We start from the raw sequence: 23611 nt of genomic DNA on the forward strand, positions 1-23611 counted from the left end.
GAAATATCTACAACGCTATCTGTATAAATATGGAAATATCTATACCGCTATCTCTATAAACATGGAAATAACTACACCACCATCTTTATGAACATGGAAATATCTACACCGCTATCTCTGTAAACATGAAAATGCCTTCACCGCTATCTGTATAAACATGGAATTATCTACATGGCCATCTCTATAAACATGGAAATATCTACGCCGCCATCTGTATAAACATGAAAATATCTGCACCGCCATCTCTATAAACATAGAAATATCTACACTGCCATCTGTATAAACATGGAAATAACTACACAGTTATCTGTATAAACATGGAAACATCAACACCAATATCTGGGTAAAAATGGAAATATCTACACCGCAATCTATGTAAAAAAGGAAACATCTAAACCGCTATCTTTGTAAAGATGGAAATATCTACATCGCAATCTGTGCATAGATGGAAATAACTAAACCACTATCTGTGTAAACATGGTAATATCTACACCGCTGTCTCTATAAACATGGAAATATCCACACCGCTATCTGTATATACATGGAAATGTCTACACCGCCATCTGTAAAACATGGAAATATCTACACCGCAATTTGTATAAACATGGAAGTACCTACACAATCAACTCTATAAACATGGTGACATCTACACAGCTATCTGTATAGTCATGGAAATATCTACACCGCTATCAGTATAAACATGAAAATATCTACAACGCTATCTGTGTAAACAGGGAAATGTCTACACAGCTATCTGTGTAAACATGGAAATATCTACACCGCTATTTGTGTAAAGATGGAAATATCTGCACCGCAATCTGTGCAAACATGGAAATATTTACACCGCTATCTCTATAAACATGGAAATATCTAAACCGCTATCTGCATAAACATGGAAATAACTACACTGCTATCTGTATAAACATGGAAATATCTACACCACTATCTGCATAAACATGGAAATATCTACACTGCCATCTGTGTAAACATGGAAATACCTGCACTGCGAGGAGAATAAACATGGAAATGTCTATACCGCTATGTGTATAAACATGGAAATATCAACATCACTATCTTTATAAGCATGGAAATATCTACACCGCTATCTGAATAAACATGCAAATATCTACTCCACTATCTTTATAAACATGGAAATACCAACACCACCATCTCTATTAACATGGAATTATCTACACCGCTATCTCTATAAACATAGAAATATCTACACCGCCATCTCTATAAACATGGAAATATCTACACCGCCGTCTGCATAAACATGGAAATATCTACACCGCGAGCTGTACAAACATGGAAATATCTACACCTCTACCTGTATAAACATGCAAATATCTACACCACTATCTGTATAAACATGGAAATATCTACACCGCTATCTTTATAAACTAGGAAATATCTACACCGCCATCTGTATAAACAGGGAAATATCTCCATGGCCATCTGTATAAACATGGAAAAATCTCCACCGCTATCTGTATAAACATGGAAATATCTACAACGCTATCTGTATAAACATGGAAATAGCTACAACACTATCTGTGTAAACATGGAAATATCTACACAGCTATCTGTGTAAACATGGAAATATGTACACTGCTATCTGTGTAAAGATGGAAATATCTACACCGCAATCTGTGCAAATATGGAATTATCTTCACCGCCATCTCTGTAAACATGGAGATATCTACACCGCTATCTGTGTAAACATGGAAATATCTACACCACTATCTGTATAAACATAGAAATATCTACACAACTGTCAGTATAAACATGAAAATATCTGCACCAGTATCTGTATGAACATGGAAATATCTACACCGCTAGCTGTATAAATGTGGAAATATCTACTTGGCTATCTCTAGAAACATGGAAATATCTACACTGCCATCTGTACAAACATGGAAATACCTACACAGTCGATTGCATAAACATGGAAATATCTACACCACTATCTGTATAAACATGGAAATATCTACACCGTTATCTTTGTAAACATGGAAATATCTACACCGCTACCTGTATAAACACGGAAATACCTACATCACTATCTGTGTAAACATAGGAATATCTTCACAGCTATCTGTGTAACCATGGAAATATGTACACCGCTATCTGTGTAAAGATGGAAATAACTACACCGCAATATGCGCAAATATGGAAATATCTACACCGGTATACCTGTAAACATGGAAATATCTACACCGCTATCTCTGTAAACATGGAAATATCTACACCGCTATCTGTATAAACTTGGAAATACCTACACATTCATCTGTATAAACATGGAAAAATCTACACCACTATCTGCATAAACATGGAAATATCTCCACTGCCATCTGTATAAACATGGAAATATCTCCAACGCTATCTGTATAATCTCAGAAATATCTGCACTGCTATCTCTATAAACATGGAAATATCTACATGGCTATATCCATAAACATGGAAATATCTACACCGCCATCTGTATAAACATGGAAATACCTACACAGTCATCTTTATAAACATGGAAAAATCTACACCTACAAGTGTATAAACATGGAAATATCTACACTGCCATCTGTATACACATGGAAATATCTACACAGCCATCTGTATAAACATGGAATTACCTACACCGCAATCTGTATAAACATGGAAATGTCTACACCGCTATCTGTACAAATATGGAAATATCTACACCGCTATCTGTTAAAATATGGAAATATCTACACCGCTATCTCTATAAACCTGGAAATATTTACACTGCTAGCTGTATAAACATGGAAATATCTACTTGGCTATCTCTAGAAACATGGAAATATCTACACCGCCATCTGTATAAACATGGAAATACCTACACAGTCAATTGCATAAACATGGAAATATCTACACCACTGTCTGTATAAACATGGAAATATCTACACCGCTATCTGTATAAACATGGAAATACCTACACCGCTATCTATATAAACATGGAATTATCTACACCGCTATCTCTATAAACATAGAAATATCTAAAACGCCATCTCTATAAAAATGGAAATATCTACACCGCCATCAGCATAAACATGGAAATAACTACACCGCCGTCTGTATAAACATGGAAATATCTACACCGCCATCTCTATAAACATAGAAACATCTACACTGTCATCTGTTGAAAGATGGAAATACCTACAACGAGATCTGCATAAACATGGAAATATCTACACCTCTACCTGTGTAAACATGGAAATAGCTACACAGCTATCAGTATAAATATGGAAATATTTACACCGCTATCTCTATGAACATGGAAATTACACCGCCATCTGTAAAAACATGGAAATATTTACACAGTCATCTGTATAAACATGGAAATATCTACACCTCCATTTGTAAAACATGCAAATACCTACACCGCCGTCTGTATACATGGAAATATCTACACCGCTATCTGTATAAACATGGAAATATCTTCACCGCTATCTGTATAAACTTGGAAATATCTACACCGCCATGTGTATAAACATGGAAATTTCTCCACCGCTATCTGTATAAAAATGGAAATATCTCCACCGCTATCTGTAAACATGGAAATATCTACACTGCTATGTGTATAAACATGGAAATAACTACACGTCGATCTGTATAAACATGGATGTAGCTACACCGTTATCTGTTTAAACATGGAAATATCTACACCGCTATCTCTATAAACATGGAAATATCTACACAGTCATCTGTATAAACATGGAAATATCTACACCACCATCTGTATAAACATGGAAATATCTATACTGCCATCTGTGTAAACATGGAAATACCTAAACCACTATCTGTATAAATATGGAAACATCTACACCTGTATCCCTATAACCATGGAAATATCAACAACGCTATCCAAATAAACATGGAAATATCTACACTGCTATCTGCTTCAACATGGAAATATCTACACCACTATCACTATAAACTTGGAAATACCTACACCGCCATCTCTATAAACATGGAAACATCTATACCACCATGTCTATAAACTTGGAAATATCTACACTGCCATCGGCAAAACCATGGAAATTTCTACCCCGCCGTCTGCATAAACATGGAAAAATCTGCACCGACATCTGTATAAACATGGAAATATCTGCAATGCTATCTGTGTAAACATGGAAATATCTGCATCACTCTCTGTATAAACACGGAAATATCTACACCGTTATCTCTATAAACATGGAATTATCTACACCGCTATCTCTATAAACATGGAAATATCTACACCGCTATCTGTATAAACATGGAAATATGTACACCGCTATCTCTATAAAGATGGAAATATCTACACCGCCATCTGTATAAACATGCAAATATCTACACAGTCATCTGTATAAACATGGAAATATCTACACTACCATCTCTATAAACATGGAAATATCAAGACTGCCATCTCTATACACATGGAAATATCTACACAGCCATCTGTATAAACATGGAAATATCTACACCGCTATCTCTATAAACATGGAAATATCTACATGGCTATCTGTATAAACATGGAAATATCTATATCACTATCTGTATAAACATGGAAATATCTCACCGCTATCTCTATAAATATGGAAATATCTACACCGCTATCTATATAAACATGGAAATATCTGCAACGCTATCTGTATAATCATGGAAATACCTACACCGCTATCTGTATAGACATGGAAATATCTACAACGCTATCTGTGTAAACATGGAAATATCTACAATGCTATCTGTGTAAACATGGAAATATCTACACAGCTATCTGTGTAAACTGGGTAATATCTACACCACTATCTGTGTAAAGATGGAAATACCTACACCGCAATCTGTGATAAGATGGAAATATCTACACCGCTATCTCTGTAAACACAGAAATATCAACACCACCATCTGCATAAACATGGAAATATCTACACTGCCATCTGTATAAACATGGAAATATCTACACAGCCATCTCTATAAACATGGAAATATCTACACAGCCATCTGTATTAACATGGAAATATCTACACCGGTATGTGTATAAACATGGAAATACCTACACCGCTATCTGTATAAACATGAAAATTTCTACACTGCTATATGTATAAATATGGAAATATCTACACCGCTATCTCTATAAACATGGAAATATCTTCACCACTATCTGTATAAACATGGAAATGTCTACACCGCTATCTCAATAAACATGGAAATATCTACACCGCCATCTGTATAAACATGGAAATATCTACACCGCTACCTGTATAAAAATGGAAACATCTGCACCGCTATCTTTAAAAACATGGAAATATCTACACCGCGATCTGTATAAACATGGAAATACCTACACTGCTATCTGTATAAACATGGAAATATCTACACCTCTGTCTCTATAAACATGGAAATATCTACACCGCTATCTCTATAAACATGGAAATATCTACACCGCCATCTTTAAAAACATGGAAATATCTACACACTCATCTGTATAAACATGGAAATATCTACACCATCATATGTATAAACATGGAAATATCTACACTGCCAGGAGCTCAAGAGCAGCCTGCGCAATACAGCAAGGCCTCATCTCTACAAAAAAATAAGAAAAATTAGCTGGCCATGGTGGTGTGCACCTGTAGTCCCAGCTTCTTGGGAGGCTGAGGTGGGAGGATCCACGGAGCCCAGGAATTTAAGGCTGCAGTGAGCTTGGATAACGACTGCACTCCAGCCTGGATGACAGAACAAGAACCTGTTTCAAAAAAGAAAAAAGAAAAAAAAACCTAAAAACTAAAAACGGGATGTAGTTTGCTAGTAACTAAACAGCAAATTAATTGTAACTTGTTTACATATCAACGATGTCTTTCTTCTTTGATCATAAACCTGCTCACTAAGAACCTGCTGAAGTCCATGGTAGTGACAGGTACATGTCTGCATCCTTGTCCTGACCTGCATCTTCTTTGATTGTCCCCATCTGTGTCTCCGACTGGCACTGCCGAACCGTCTTGCTACCTGATCAATGTTGTACTGAACCGGACTGCTAACTGATCAATGTTGTCGAGCTCACTGCACAAAGCTGTTCTTACAAGGTAGATTTCTGCCTGGAATAGCCATACTTACACTGTTTATATTCCTTACTCCTGACCCATCCAACGCAGCACAAGTTCTATTTATTGCCATAGAAACATAGGTCATTTGGAAACACCTCCTTCATTTCTATGGAATGTTCAAACATTTCTGACATTTTGGACTCTGTTCTAGCCTCTTGTTAAATATATCCAGAAAGGAGACAAAGCTTTATGGGGGGGCTATATGCACACATATGCTATAGAATTAGCTATCTAAATGCTTAAAAATACTTTCCATCTGTCACCGCACCTTAATAGATACACAGAAATTAAGTATGTGTATATCTGTCTGTATAGATACGTATAAATATATATCCCCAAAACAAAAACTCATTCTCTTACTTATACATAGGTAGAATATAGGTGAATATACATATACATTTATAGGTAGAACAAAAAAACCCTCAGCCTCTTTAGGGCCATGTGTTTTCTCTGAGTAATTGTCACAATTAATTACAATACATGTGTATGCCTTTTTAGATAAATTTCATCAGACCAGTTTCTGTCTGGTTGGAAAATAATAACTGCCTATTTGCTAAGTGCCCCTGCCCCCATACTATGTTCCAGTGAACTAAAGACCTCTGGCAATCATATATTTACAACTCAGCAAGATTAAACAATTTATTGTTATTTATGACATCCAAGCTGTATCTTCTGTATTATATTCCACATTAGCATCTATCACTTTACATTTGGGAGATCCTGTCCAAAAAATGATTATGCCTCCTAACCAAACATTCAGCAGGGCTGCAGGAACAGGACCCCTGAACAAACATCCTGCCAAAGTACTTTAAAGCACCGTGAGCTCCCACAGCTGTGCATTTTCAGATGACTCAGCAGATTAGCGTGGAGTCTCTTAGCCTCTGCTTGGTGTGTCCCTTTCAGTGATCTCTCACATGGCCCAGTCCATTCGGTTTGAAAATCCTCATGAAATGAGCAGATTATGATCTGGCTTCAGTAGAGGGCCATGGAGTGGGCATGGAGGGGAGAGGGTTTGCTCTTAACACAGCCTGAGCCTCAGAAAGGTTTCAGATGGAAAAGCATGGCACTGACTCAGCTCATGCTTAACAGGAAATAATGCACAGACCACACCAAAAAAGCCCTTTATGTTGTGTGAAAGTCTATGCCGGAGCAGCTGCTGCCACCTCATGTACTGTGATACAGTGTGCATGTGTGTGTTTGTGTGTGCGTGAGTGTGAGTATGCACACAAATGTGTGCTGGGAGGGGGAGGAGATCACACCTTCCACAGTCGCCACCTCAGCCTTAGCTAGCAGCGTGGAGAATTGCCAAAAGTCAAGAGGAAGATGCACCAAAGCAACTGTGATCACCACATCAGCAGGCGCTTTCTGGTTAGTAAAGCTACTGGGACTGAAAAACACACACGATCTCGTCCTTCTTTTATTTTAATCAGAGCAAACTATTTTTATAATAATTGTGTTATATGAATAAATAATTCATAATGCTGTAACCCATTATCACATTCAATCCTCCCAACAACCCTAGAAGATATGTAGACAAGTATTATTACTTTCCCTATTTTTATAAATGAGGAAATAAACCCCAGGAGGCTAGGCGACTTCCCCACGGTCATAGAAGTTGCAAACAGTAGTATCATGATTCAAATCCAAAGCTTCTCCTTTTGTCTTTATCATTTTAATTTTGAAGGTAATGCATATGCATGTATGATCTTTTAAATCCAGAGATGGATATGGAATAGATAGGAAAAGGGACTCTCCTTCCCCATTATACACCCCCTCCACCCAAGCTATATACACTGTTGACTAGACTATGTCCTTTCAATCCTATTTTCTATGCCTACATTATATACAGAAAAGCAGGATTACGTTACACACAATATTCCAGTCATTGCTGTTTTTCACCAACAAGCTATCATTCACATCTTTTTCATACTACATATACATTTATATCCTTTATTTTAGTGGTGTATATTGTGCAGTTGTGTCATAAATTATGTACCTGTTCTCTGTTGAACATATAGATTTTTTCTGAGTTTTTCCTTAGCAAAATGCTGCAGTGAGTACCCTTGTACACAGATGTTTGTACATTTGTTCTAGAAAAATCTACAGCAAAGATTCTTAGATTAAGAGATTCCCAGGTTATTAGAAAACTACTCTATTAATTTAGATATATACTTCCAAATTGCCTGACCAAAAAGTTATGTCAATTTAACTTCTATGAACAGTATACAAACATGACAATTTTCCATCACCTACACCAACTCTGGGTAATTTCATCTTTTTTACAAGTTGGTGGATTGTTTTAATTTATATTTCTCTGGTTATTAATAAGGTTGGCCAACTGTTCATGTGTTATTATTGATGATATTTGTATTGAATTGTTTGAATTTTCTTGATTTCAAAAAACGTTTTACATGTCATAGATATTAAATATTTGTTGTAAAACTCTCCTTCCAGTATTGTGTATGTGTTTGGTCAAGTAGAATAAACTCTCGTCCTCTGATTTCAGATTCCTTTCTCTTTCCATTAGAAATCCCTAAATGTAAAACTACATATTGATAGCTAAAAACCAGGATGTTTACTGGAGAAAAAGAATACAAAGGCAATAATTAAATATTATATTTATACAAAATACCTACTAGTACCAACTTAAAAAGAGAAAGTAAAAGTCAAATGCTTCTACGACTTCAGACTAAGAAAAAGAACTTTTGAGGTTGAATGTTCCTGAAATTTTTCTTTTCATACAACTACGGACATGACTTCAAAAGTTGATGTGACTAAAAAATGTAAGATATGAAAGATATTTGAAGACTCAGAGAAGGTGGATTTTCATTTTAACAAGTCACATATATATTCTAGATATCCTCTTATTCGTAACTAAGAGAGTCAAATCAGATGAAAGACTCTAAAAATTTCCCTTTGACTGTGTTAAGTAGAAGTAGTAGAGGCATATTGGCCAAATCTTGAGTGTTTGCAAATTGACTCTTAAGGCTATAGGCTGGCACAGGTCATTGAAGCCCTAGCTTTTTATCTTTAATTTTAAAATCCCCAAACAATTTATACTAATTTTTCTTGTCCATTATTTCCAAATAATCTTGTTTAAAGGTTATTACAGTGCTTGCTCATGTTACTGTTGTCTAACAGAAGGGTATCCGGGGCCTTAAAACTGAGAGGGTTAGGATTAATGATTCCAATACCTATGCTTGGACATCTCCAAAAGTGGGTTCCAACTTCTTGTCCTCAAGTCTGTATAGAAACTAGCAAACTTCCAGAGTTCACAAAAGGCTCAAAGAGAACAGATGTTTTATAGAAAATTCTTAGAGCAAGTTTCACGCATAATGTTGCTGATGCGTGTCTGCCTTTTCAATGAACATCACTATGCTTTATCACAAGATTTAATAAAGCAGCTTAGTTAAAAATGCCATCTGGGTCTCTGGACACATTAAACAAAGCTTAAAATAACCACCCCAGCAACTGGGAGGACCCAGCTGTTCTCATAATCTGTCCCACTCCTTTTACTTCCCCAGAAAAAGAGTGAATGAAGACCACAGACTAAAAGCATCCAGAAGGAACTGACACAAACAGGGAGATAGATGGAGCCAAGGGCTCCTGTAAGTTTGCTATTGCTCACATAATAGATTTGCTAATTCCACAACCTGCGGATGGTGATTAAGAACGGGAAGCAGAAAGAGGGAAGAGAGAATCATAGAAGGGCTCATTCAAGTTTTCTAATGTATCACAAACCTGTCCTCCCTAATGTCTGGATCATAGCAGCCCATTCCATTCACCTATTCTCTAGTGAACTCCAATAGAAAATACAAAGCCATCACCACCCAGTTCTTTCTCCCTTCTAGAGATGAGATATTAGCCACCCAATCCCAGATTCTCAGATCCATTCCAGGAAAGAAGCCCTAGGTATTGAAGCACAGCTTTCCCTCCCTCCCTTCTTTCTTCCACCCCAAGATTTGTTCCCCAGATAGTTCTAGTAAATGCAAAACCAAGTATATTCTCATTCTTTAGAGCAACCAGCTTTTCATGGCCAACTGGAATAAACACAACCTGCACAAACATCTATCTGGAGGACACTCCCAAGGCTCCTACTGAGCCAGCCTTCTGCATACCACTGCATTTCAGCTTCCTAGTTCACAAGACACTGAGACATTCTTGAATTCTGCAAGGTGCACTGTGTGTTAATATCTTGACTGCTCATCATGTGGCCAATAAAGGGCATGACTAGTCAACAAATAAATTTTCTCTTGGCTAAAACTTGCAACAAAACTGTAAGCTGTTTACCAAGGGGCCCACTACAGGTTATATTCAATATATACAGTCAAATCCTAACTATCTGAGATATATTCAGTTGACCATACACCTTTATATTTCAGTAAAAGGTCTTTACATTTCCCAGTGCTATCGATGTTACAAAGTGCTTTCATATGCAGTGCTTCATCTGATTTCCAGGATAATTAAATGATCCTGTCATACCTGATTTTTAGATGAGGAAACAAGTGGTTTCTGGGTATTTCAAGAGGCTAACGCATCTGCCCTCCAACTTGTATGTGAAAACCAAAAACAAAATTCCAAGGCCCTTCAACCATCTGAATGGATTTTGACTCTTTTGGTCAATATATGGCAGAGCTAGGAAAAGAAGGTGAGTCTTCCAGCTGCTGATACAGGGTTTTTTCTGCCATACTCCATTACCTCCAAGGCTAAAGTCAAAAGAGGGTGTGGTTATCACATGAAAAAATCTGGTTTGGATTTCCCAAATGTGTATGTAGTATTTGGGGATTTACCTTAATTTAACCTACAGTTCTTTTGGGTTGTAACAGTCTGACTCCATTTTTGAAAACAAAACAAAATCGATTTTAAATGCTGAATTATAGATCTTTGCTGTCCAGTATGGTAGCTACTAACCACTTATGGTTATTTGCATTTCTATTTTAATTAATTAAAATTCAGTAAAATGCAAAATTCAGTTCTTCAGTTGCTCTAGCCACATTTCAAGTGTTACAGTAGTCACATATGGCTAGTGGCTGGGACAATGCAGATTATAGAACAGTTCCATCATCAAAGAAACTTCTATTGAACAGTGCTATTATATAATGTCATCTCCAGAGAAAGAAGACTTTAGAAAAAGTCAGAAACGGCCGGGTGCAGTGGCTCACCCGTGTAATCCCAGCACTTTGGGAGGCCAAGGCAGGCAGATCCCTTGAGGTCAGGAGTTCAAGACCAGCCTGGCCAACATGGTGAAACCCCGTCTCTGGTAAAAATACAAAAAATTAGCTAGGCGTGGTGGTGCATGCCTGTAACCACAGCTACTCAGGAGGCTGAGTTGGGAGAATCACTGGAACCCAGGAGACAGAAGTTGTAGTGAGCCAAGATTGTGCCACTGCACTCTAGCCTGGGTGACAGAGCAACACTCCATCTCAAAAAAAAAAAAAAAAAGAAAAAGAAAAAGTCAGAAACATCTTGAGGCAGGCATAGTGCTGTCATCTGTCCAATATTGAAGATGATTTAAGAATAAGAAAGAAGAAGAGAACAAAGAAGAGAAAAAGAAGTTGCCTTAGGTGTACCTACCCAGAAAAGGACAAGGGCATTCCTGTAGTCATTGTGTTGTATTTTAGCTCTTAAACTTTTTAAGAGATTAGAATAATTTGACACATAGAAGATCTAAACCACTGAAGAGGCTCTGAAGCAGATAAAAGTAGAAAGAAAATAAAAAACTAATTAGTTACAAACTAAGCTTAACCACAATTTGTTTAAACGATACTATTTACTCTTCAAATGATTGGTTTTTCTTTTGCTTTATAGTATGACATAGTTTATATCTTTAAAGGGTAATTAAAATATTTCTGGGAATTTTTAAAAGTAAGTTCACACAGCCACATAAAAACTACAGAAACAGATAAAACCTATCTTCTCATTTATTCCCTAATCCATTCAAATTAAATATAAAAATCCAAGCAGCCACAGTGATATTCAAAAAAGCAAAAGTGAGACAAAACAAAATTCATTTGTCACCTGTGGAGGTAGTTAGCTCACCTAATCTTCACTCCAAACACCAGTAATTTTTAAAAGACAGAAATAAACATATGTTCTGCCTTCCCGGAAGGAACTATGTTTCAGGGTAGCCAAATAACCCAGTTGTGAAGAAAATGGTCTGCTTATAGAAAAATGCCAGCTAAAACATGTAGATAGAATTAGAGAATTAGAAATTCACCATTTTGAAACCCCTAATGAAATAATCAACTCAAGCAAGGATCATTAATAAATGCTAAAACAATCAAGTAACTATTGATACAGAATATAACTGAATATACACATGGTACAAAGTTCACGTCACAGACTACTGGCTTGACCCAAGGGGGAATATAGCAGAGGAGAGAGGCAGTGATCACCCTAACCTTGCGATCATCTCACCATCACTAATGATGGGATGTGAATACACATTATTGCCTATGAAATAGTCTTTAAAAAAAGAAGTTGAACCTGAATCTAACTAAACCTTGCAATGGGCTGAACGTGTATGTCTTCCCCAAATTAATATGTTGACATCCTAACCCCAAAGGTGCTGGTATTAAAAGGTGGGGCTTTTAGGGGGTCATTAGATCATAAGGACAGAGGCTTCATGATTGGAATTAGTGCCCTTATAAAAGAGGCCCCAGAGAGCTAGCTAGTCTCTCCCACTATGTGAGGGCCCAGCAAGAAGGCCAATCTATGAACCAGAAAGTTGGTCCTAACCAGATATCAAAACCACATGCTCCTTGATTTTAAACTTGCTAGCCTCTAGGACTGTGAGAAATAAATTTCTGTTCTTTATAAGTCATCCAGTTTTTGGTATTTTGTTATAGCAGGCCTAAAAGCCTTTAGAACTAACTTCCAGTTAACCAGGAAAAAACAGAGTGAAAAGTTAAATGACACCATAAAAAGCAACCAGAAAATTCCAGAAGGGGAAATATTCTACAGGACAACTGACTAGTTTTTCAACAAGTCAATTTCACTAAATAAATACATAAACAAAGAGTATGGGTATTTTCCAGGTTAAAAAAGTCTTGAGCTAAATAATCAAATGCAATGTGTATCCCTTGATTAGAAGAAACTAATTTGAACAAACCAGCCACAAAAGATATTTCAGGGAGACCAAGCTGGAAGGATCACTTGAGGCCAGGAGTTTGAGACCAGCCTGGGCAACGTAGTAAGACCTCCATCTCTACAAAAACAATAAATTAGCTGGGCATGGTGGTGTGCACCTCTAGTCCTAGCTACTCAGGAAGCTGAGGCAGGAAGATCACTTGAGTCCAGGAGTTTGAGGCTGCAATGAGCTATGATTGTTTCACTGCACTTCAGGCTGTGTGAAAGAGCAAGACTTTGTCTCAAAAAATGAAAGGACATTTCATAATAATTGAGGAAATCTGAATGTGGACTGGGTAATAAATGATATAAAAAAGCCATTTTTTATTTTGTTTGAAAAGATGATTTTGTAACTATACAGGAAAATGTTCTTATTTTTTTAGAAATCTGTACTAAAGAATTTAGGGGTAAAATATCATTTTCTTTAATATACTTTCAAACACAAGCAAAAAATAGTGATGACACAAATATAGCAAAATGTTTACAATCTATGTTCTATGCTTGCCTGTGAGTGCCATTAATCTCATCTCTCTGCTTTTCTGAAAGTTTGAAAATTTCAAAGTTTTATAATAAATTTTTTACATCCCATAATTTTATAATAATTTTTTTAAAGTTTGAAGCAAATCAACAACTATAGCTTCAAAAATATCCTGACCCACAATAAACATTGAACAGGGTATATTTCTCCCATTTCCTAAAAAAGTTGGCCCAGGAAGGAGTATGAGAGCTGCCATAGCTCTCCCAAGGCTCATTATTCTCCATCACTCCATGGGAAATCCCAAAATAAATTTTTTAAAAAGTTGTTTAAATTTATAATGTTTTTGATTCTATAATAATTTTATAATAAAATAATTGTAAAATGTTTTTGATTTTATAATTTATAAAAATTTTTATACATGTTTATGTTTGAAATGTCTATTTCAAACTTTATGAGATATTAAAATATAAGTAATATAGTTCATCATTTTAGAAATGCCATGCTTTTCTTCTCCAGCAATTACATAATCAAAGAGTAACTGTAGTTTTTCCTAGAACATTGCTTTGTAGGCTGGGCATGGTGGTTCATGACAGTTTAGGAGGCCAAGGCAGGCAGATCTCTTGAGATCAGGAGTTTGAGACTAGACTGGGCAACACAGAGAAACCCTATGAGTAGTAAAAACACAAAAATCAGCTGTGCGTAGTGGCGTGCACCTATAGCCCCAGCTACTCAGGAGGCTGAGGTGGGAAGATCACCTGAATCTGGGGAGGTCAAGGCTACAGTGAGCCAAGACTGTACCATTGCACTCCAGCCTGGGCAACAAAGTGAGACCCTGTGTCAAAAAAAAATGAAATTTAATTGAAAAAAAGAAAATTGCTTTGTAAAATTAATTTTTCAATCAAAACCAAGATTTTTCAGATATAGAGAATGCAGCCCACTGGTCAGATTTGTCAGTTCAAAGAGAATAAATTCTAGTTTCCTATTTTTCTAGCCTGCTTATGATTATCCAATAGGATATCAAAAAAGACCAAAGCCTTTGGGATCCATGTTCAGTATTCCTGAGTCTAACTCAGGATGCCAAATCAGGAGACAAGCACATTCTCATCAATTTTCAATCATTCGAGACCAATTTTGCTTATAATTATCCAGTTCTTTTAGACCACCTTTCTCCTGAAGCCAGCCTTATGGCTATTCACTTCACTTTAGCATAAGCCCCCAAGAAGGTGAACAAAATGAGGAAACGATTGGTTAAAGTTGGCATTTGAAATTCTGAAACATGTCCACCATTCCCTTCACCCATGCCCGCCCCTCTTAGAAGTAGTACTTTCAGATTATTTAAGAGTCGATGCTTCTATGTGGATTTTGTCATCTGTCCTTTATAACAGCTAGTAGGTTTAATTTGACTCTATTTTCAGCATATATTGACCTATGCTAATTATCTGTTAAAATAAATTCCACTCTTAGAGTTAATAAAGTGTGTGTGTCATGGAAGACCCATTGAAGTAAGAAGCTGAGGAGCCCTTATGGTAAAGTGGGACAAGAAATAATAAGACATAATAATTTTCCCATGCAAATCAACAACCGTAGCTTCAAAAATATCTTGACCCACAACAAGTATTGGACAGGCCATGTTTCTCTCACTCCCTAAAAAATTGGCTCGGGAAGGAGTATGAGAGCTCCCATAGCTCTCCCAAGGCTCATTATTCTCCATCACTCCACAGGAACAGCCTGTCAGAGAAGAGTGAAAGACCATTTGTCAACCTCTCTTCAACTCCCTGATTCTAGCCAAACTTCATCAATCTCAAGTGAGGAGCCAGAGAGAAATCAAACCCCATATATCCAGCATCATTGTCTACTGGAGTCAAAAATCACAATTCCACTACCCACCCCAACACCATTGGCCCTGTTTCTCCCAATTGCTTTTTATTGTGTTTTTTAAAAAATCCTCTTTCCCCATCCCTGCAACACCGAGAAGGAGGAATTATAGTAGATAAATATGAAGCATGGAGATCCTTTAAAAATGTTTTTAATAATAAATGAGAAAATGAAAAGGAGAGGGTTGGGAAGGAAGGAGGGAATTCAAATGCCAGGGAATTGTTCAGTTTCGCTTTTAAAGATCTTAACACTCATTTATACATCTGCAAGACACTCCCCTTAAAGAAAAGTTCTATGAGTGTGGGTCTGGTTGCATGAATAAGGATAAAATTACTTTTTTAGACGATGTTTCCCACATATCATTCAGAGATCCCTGAAGTTAGGTATCCCTCTTGTAGATGTCCTTGAGATGCTGCTGGACCTGGGAAAGAGGAAACTGGGATACGGGTCTATGCCAAAAGGTGCTTCTAGTTATAGGACAGAGAGGAAAGGGGCAGAGGGAGAAAAACCCGAAGTCTGAGAATCTGGATAGCAGAAGACTACCGAGGTCGTGGGAGAAGGGAGAGAAAACAAGGATGAAAAGCGAAAGGGGAAGAGGCATGAAATGTTGTCAAATGTCAAAAGGGATTTGGAGAGAAGTTGGGAATTGCATTAAGAAAACCACTGCAAATCTCGTTACAGACCATTTAGAGATATGCCCCCTGGGAACTGCGAGCTCAGGCTGTTTAACATCAAACAAATGGATCCACTCCATCCCTACCCTAATTAAATAAATCATTCAGTAATTCCACTGGGTTAAATAACCAAAATATTAAAAACCTTCAGGGCCTACTCTTGCCAAATATGTCAGGGATCGTGTGTGTGTGTGTGTGTGTGTGTGTGTGTGTGTGTGTGTTCTGAGACACCACTACTGTTAAATAGGCAGAGCTAAGACTTAGGGGACTGGCAGATTATGGCAAAAAGGGCACAGGGCAGAGGGACTATGTTGTGAGCCTGGGAAAGAAGTTTGTGTGGGGACTGTGGGCAGTGAGCGCGTTGGGAACAATATGGAAAACTGGGAGCTGCCTTGGAATCTACAGGGCCAGGTAAGAGAATGTCCGAAAGAAAAATGAGCAGGTGCGGGATGTGTGCAGAGTCGGAGAAGAGTCCAGGGCGCCCGGAGTGGCTCCAGGAACGACGGACACCCCTCAAGGCTTTTGGGGGCGGTGGGTACTAATAGAACTCAGTGTCCGGGGTGCGCCGGGGAGGCTGCAAGCACGGTGGGAGTGGGGCGCTGGAGGGTGAGGACGCGGGAGTGAGGAAGCAAAGCCTGGGCCGGGCAGGGGCATCCCAGCTGGGCCTGGAGGCAGCAGGGGGACAAGGACTAGGAGAGGGCATGGCGGCAGCGCTGCGGGAAGCGAGGGGCATCCGGACACTCACCCCGTTGGCCGCGGCCATCTGCCCCACGATCTCGATGGCCGTCCTGCTAAAGTACCTGCCGTCGCTGCCCACCACCGTGGTGCAGCCCCGACCGTCGCGCAGGTCAATGGACGATAGCACGCTCTGGATGAATTTGGGCAGGTAGTTGTGCTGGCCCTCGAAGAGGCCGGTAGGTCGCCGCAGAACCCCGCCGCCGGCCCACCGCGAGTCCTCGTAGGGCACGGTGGGCACTATCAGCACCGGGATGGGGCTCCCCACCGTGGTGCCTCCTGGCCGGTCCTGCTGTGGCTCCCGGGGCCGGAGGGAATCTGCAGCCTGCCTGGGGCCTCCACCAGCCTGGCCGCGTGCCGGGACTCCGCCTCGCGCCCGGGCCCCCTCTCCGGCAGGTCGGCACCCTGCGCCCTGCGCCCGCCCGCCTGGGGACCGCCCGCCCCTCCTCTCCACGCGGCCGCTCGCTGACTCCCTCGGTGGAGATTGCTTCTGCCTTCCTGTAAAGTTTTCTCCCGCCCACCTTCTCCGCTGCCAGACCGCCCGAGGTGTCCTCAGTTTCTCCCCAAGTTGGACTCACTTTCGGGGTGTCCCAAAAGCCTGATTCCAGGGCCTGCTAACCCGACCCCGGTGACGCCTGCACCCGCGCCTGGCCCCAGCCTTCACGCGCGATCGCCGCCCTCCGGGGCACACCCTCCGCCAGAAAACAGCCGGCGGGCGGCGAGACTTTGGGCAGAGTCCGGGTTCCTCTCCGGCGCCAGGCCCGTCTCCCTGTCTCCCTGGGAGTGCGCAGCCTACATGCACCAGTTTCTCTTTAGAACAAGCTTGGGGAGGGATTTGGGAGGGGGCTGAACCTTTTGCCATCAGCGAACAGCCTCAGCCAAAAATAACCCTGGAAAGGCGAGCTAAGAATGGTTATCTCCTGCCAGCACTGAAATCGGAGGCTTGGTGCTGCGTGTGGTGTGTGTGTGTGTGTGTGTATGTGTGTGTGTACCCTCCCACCCCGACCATTTGTTGAAGGGAATCACCACTGTCAGACTTCAATCCAACAGGACCCACTCGAGCCATCCACACTTTCCCCAGCCTCCTCCAAAACAGCACACTTTCCGGTATGGACAATTCTTTTTTTTTTTTTTTTTTTTTCACTTGTTTGTTTGTTTTGGTGGTTGCAACAGCAGCAACACAGACGACACATATTTCCCTATTCTTCTCGCCCTTCTCACCCTCCCTACCCAGCTCCTGCCTTAGAAACAGGCTTGGCCTACACTGTATCTGTCCACACTGCCTGAACTCTTCCCTGAATTAATCGCTTTCAATAGGAGGGGGCTAAATCCCTTATTAATGCCCTACCAGGAGTGAATGAATAAAGCCAAGTTAAAGGGGAACTGGGTACCACATACTGTGCTAGGTTCCTTTGCATGTATCCTTTCATTCTGCTGGAGCTAAAGATGTTCTGCCTCCTCTCCATAAAATGCACCCAAACTCCAAAACCAGGAAATTCTCCATAGAAAATAGGAGTGAAGAGAGAAAAGACTAACAGGATAAACCCCAAAGCAGGAAGAAAGTTTTGTCTCCCATTTCGCTCAAGGAATTTTTGGACCCACCAAGGCTACTGTCCTGAAAGATCCTGCTGCTTCTCCTTCCCCAAATATTGTCCACTTCCTGAGAGTAAGGCTGACTTGCCACAGGCTTATAAAGTGTTTGGTCACAGTAAGACAACTGTGAGTAATAACACACATTGTATACTGTTTTGCAATTGATAAAAGGCTTTGCATCTGTTTTTTCTTTGGAGGCTGAAGAAAAGAAGAATGGTATTCACGCAGTTCCCATTTTACAGATGAAAACAAGAGGACTTTTTCTGTGAAGTCAGGAAAGTGGTTACAGTGGTACTTTCCGCCTGTCCAAATTATGTATTGCCCCTCCCCTTTCTATTAATAACATTGAAGTGTGATGGGACAACCACTGAAGCCGTCAGTTGAAACCTGCTGGGACTTTTTAGCCATTCTCTTCAACATAAAGAATGGGTGTTTTTGGAGGGGGTGAGAGGAATGGGGAAATGTTGTCAAAGAGTACAATGTTTTAGTTGAGACAGGAAGAATACATTTTGTTGAGATCTACAGCACAGCATGGTGACTGTAGTTAACAACGAAGTATTGTGTATTTCAAAATTGCTAAGACAATAAATTTCAAATGTTCTCACCACAAAAAAGATAGGTTTTGAGGTGATGAATCTACTAATTCTCTGGATTTAATTATTCCACAATGTATACATATATCATAACATCACATTATACCTCCGTAAATACATACAATTTTAATTTGTCAATTAACATTTTTTAAAAGAATAGTGTGGCCAGTTGGGGAGGTAGCTTTTTTTTTTTTTCCTCTAGTCTCTACTCAGTCTCCAAGATCCCATTCCCCATAAAGTTCCTGTCACCCAGGTGGAGTGCAGTGGCACAATCATGGCTCACTGCACCCTCTCCCTCTTGGGCTCAAGCGATCCTCCCGCCTACAGGTACATGCCACCACGCCCAGCTAATTTTTGTAGTTTTTGTAGACATGGGGTTTCACCATGTTGCCTAGGCTGGTCTCGAAGTCCTCAGCTCAATCAATCTGCCCACTTTAGCCTCCCACAGTGCTGGGATTACAGGTGGGAGCCACCAAGCCCAACCCATAAAGTTCCTAACTTTTTATCTCCCTGGGAGTGCACAGCCTACACACACCAGTTTCTCTTTAGAACATACTTAAGAGTCTTGGCTTAGCATCCAACAGACAGAACTTTAACACTTCTACGGATCTGTGCACCTGTCTATGGTGTGGGGTTTTTAAGATCTCTTTCTAATGACACTTTATTTTGCAAAGCAGGACAGTTTCATTCCCAGAAGAGCAGGTATGGTAAATCCTTTGTTCCAGTAACGAAGACAATGATCCAAACCCTAAGCCTCAGAGAAGCCCAGAAACCCTCCAGGCCTCCATTTCTCTGCTCCTAGCACCTGCCTCTCTCTTGACATCAACATCATTCTCCCCTCTCACAGCCCAGCTCCTTCCACAGACCCAGGGATTAGGCACCAGCACCTCAGACTAGATTTTAGAGAATTACCATTCAAGAGGCAATCCTCTTCCCTTGGTTCCAATTTCAAGGTTCTCAAAGACTGGAACAGGGCTAGTTTGAGGCAATGTGCCCCATCGCATAGCCAGAAAAAACCTTACAGTGAAAAGGAAAATAATTCTTCCAAAGTAAGGGGGTGCTGATCCCAGAGGGAGGACAGATGGGCAACCAAACAGTAACCGGGCCACCACATGCTTCACACTCACTGATCAAGGATTTCTAAAACCACTTTTCTTTTCTCTGAATTTACATAGGACTTTGTATCACTCATAAAGGAATGTCTTATAGGCTGATAACACCTTTCTATTCATGCTTATACTTAACATTTAGGCTAGGATAATTTCCTAACCTCAGTGTCCTCACTATAAGATGGGAATTATTATAATCCCTACCTCATAAATTGTTGGGAGAATTAAAATACTTAGTAAAGTGCCTGACTAATAGAAAGGCATTCAATAAATGTTAGCTATTCATGGTGTCATCATCATTATATTTACCATTATTACTAATCTCCTGTATTGCAAGAATTACAGTTTATATTTTTGTAGACCATCACTGTAGCTAAAGGGTCTTTGGGCCATAGGTGATATTCCATAAAGGTTGGTTAAATTGATCTGTGGTTTTTGACTATGGAAACTCAGAACTCCCTCAAAATGTACAAAACAGACTTACCTGCTAAATAAATCTCTTCAAAGCTGACCCCAGGTTTAATTGAATTAATTCCAATGAATTTGTCACAATGATGGAGAAAGGAAACTTAGAGGGCCCCACAGTTGTTTGCTGGTAAAATGAGAAGTTTGGATTAGATCAATGTTTCCCAAAATATTTTCCTCAGAATGTTAGTGCCCCTCGAATCCTGCACAAAGCAAGAGTTTCATGACCAAGTAGCTTTTAAAACTCCTGTACACTCTACTCCCATTCTTCACAATGCACACTTTCATATTAAAAGTTCTGAGAGGTCCTCAACAGAAGACATCACTTAACTTTTTTTTTTTTTTAAGACAGATTCTCACTCTGTCACCCAGGCTGGAGTACAGTGGCCATCACTCCTGGCCTAAAATTTTTTTAACCTGGTGCTTCCCAATCTAAACTCACAGGGACCAGATTTCTTAATGAAAGAGAATCAGACTAGCTTGTAACCATAGCTGGTGACACTCCCCTGCCCCATTCCTTGTATGTCCTCAGTGGACTAGGTCAGGAATAAATAAATTTTCCTGATTCTCAAGGGCTGGTCACTCCTTTGCACTGAGCTCAAAGCTTCTCTGTAGCATGGGTCACAATGAATGGTAGCCCTGATAGCCTAGAGTAGCCTTTCAGCCTTCTCTGAGCCTCTAAAGACTGAGGATCCTTGGCATGAAATGGAGCAACTGATATACCCTTGCTTCCCCTGGGGACTCTCTTGCTCTCAAAAAGGAATCAGCCATCATCTCCATCTAGAGAATATACTATCTGACTCAGCTTGACCAGCCTGTCCCAAAATGAGAATCTGGGTAAAATAAGCATTGAAACACTTCATTCCTTGTAGATTCAAAAAAACATATTAGCATATTAAAGACTATGAAGTTCTGCAGGAAAAAAAAACCTATTTAACTTTAATCCAACATTGCCAAGTTTTATTTGACCATGGAAGATTTTTCCAAAACACTTACAAACAGATCAAGGACATTAATCTTTCATGAAACACTAGATCCCCAGGGTCCTCTCCAGCTACATCATTCTGTGATTTTCTTTTTTATTTATGATGCATTAAAAGATTAATCTCTATCAGACTTCCATTTAGAAATTCACCAGAATGTGCAAAGGCAGCAGGTAAAATTGCTGAAGGGTATTATAAAAATACCCTCCAGTGATTTTTGAAACTTAAACTGAAATATTTATATAACTATATATTTCAGTTTGTATATTATATATATATGTATATACACACATATATATGTATGTATATACACACATATATATGTGTGTATATATATGTATACACACATATATATGTGTGTATATATATGTATACACACATATATATGTGTGTATATATATTGGTGTATGTATATCTATATCTATGTATATATGGCATTATATCCATTTTACAGATGCAGAAACTGAGCTTTAGAGGGGGTGAGCAATTGGTCCAAAGCCACACAGCACACAGGTAGTCATTGATAAAGGTAAAAACAAGAGTTGAAGCCTGAGGTGTAAGGACACAGAGACAAGTACACAAATGTTTACAAGTTACACATATGACACGTGCCTTTAACATGAATTTCTTGAACATTCATTTAGAGGCCTTACAATGAAGACATCAGAGTGGCAGCAAGTTCTGTTGGAATCAGGGGAGGGTGTTCTTCTATAATCCCCTGGCTAACAGGAAAGCACACTGATTTGGCCCATGGTAGTTATACACTCCCATTGAGTCAGGGGCCACTTCTATGCACACAGGAGGTGCTAAAAATATGCTGTTGACTCATTGCCTCTAAGAGCAGAAGAAATGCCAAAATTATAGGACAAGAGGCAGAAAAGCACACGGAAAAATGTCGTAGGGCAGTCCTCTAAGGAGGTTTTAGATCCCTTTGAAATCTGTCCAAACACTTTCTTGTGCTGGGGAAAGTCAATTCCATATTTCAAGCAACCCCACATGTCATACGAGTATCTTGTACGTGTTTGTGTACTCGTGTCTGTGAACTTACATCTCAGACTTCAACTTCTCGCTCCCCACCCTTATCAATGACTGCCTGCATGGCCTTGGGCAAGTTGCTTTCCCTCTTCAAAGCTCAGTTTCTGCATCTATAAAATGGACATAATGCTACCTACCTCATGGGGTTAGTGATCACATTTAAGGAGCTAATATGTGGAAATTGCTTACACAGTACCTATCACATAATAAGGGTTTAATAAGTGTTTGATGTAATTGTTTTGATTATTACTACTATTACTAAAATAATAATTACTACAATAATAATGATTCTTATTCTCTATATTAGTATTATCTTTGAAAATGGGCATGGATTATGTCTATGTAACACTTTTGGCACAATATCTAGCATTATATCACACACAAATTAGAGAATTCATGTTATTAAGGATGAAAAAATATTTTTACTGACCCTTCAATTCTTCGTAAGTAACTGCAAAAGAAGCCATTATCCCAACACATGAAATAAAAAAGAAAATTCAGTTCCTCTGGAGTTTGTTTTTGGAGGTAGCCACAGGATACCTAAATTTTTTTTCTTTTCAGAGAGACCGAGGGGCTCACTAGGTTGACCAGGCTGGTCTTGAACTCCTGGTCTCAAGCCATCCTCCCACCTCAGCCTCCCAAAGTGCTGGGATTACATGCATGAGCCACCACATCCAGCCTACCTCAAATATTGAATGCTGTTAATAAATCTCCTGAGGCCAGCATAAGAAGGTGATGGGCAAAACTAATGCAGGTATGTTTTTCTGGCTTTTTCATGTATTGGGCCAAACTTTGAAAAGCACTTACTATTAATGGCTAACTTGCAAAATTTGTGATTT

The sequence above is a fragment of the Pan paniscus genome, chromosome 6 (assembly GCF_029289425.2).
Source record: "Pan paniscus chromosome 6, NHGRI_mPanPan1-v2.0_pri, whole genome shotgun sequence".
NCBI lineage: Eukaryota > Metazoa > Chordata > Mammalia > Primates > Hominidae > Pan > Pan paniscus.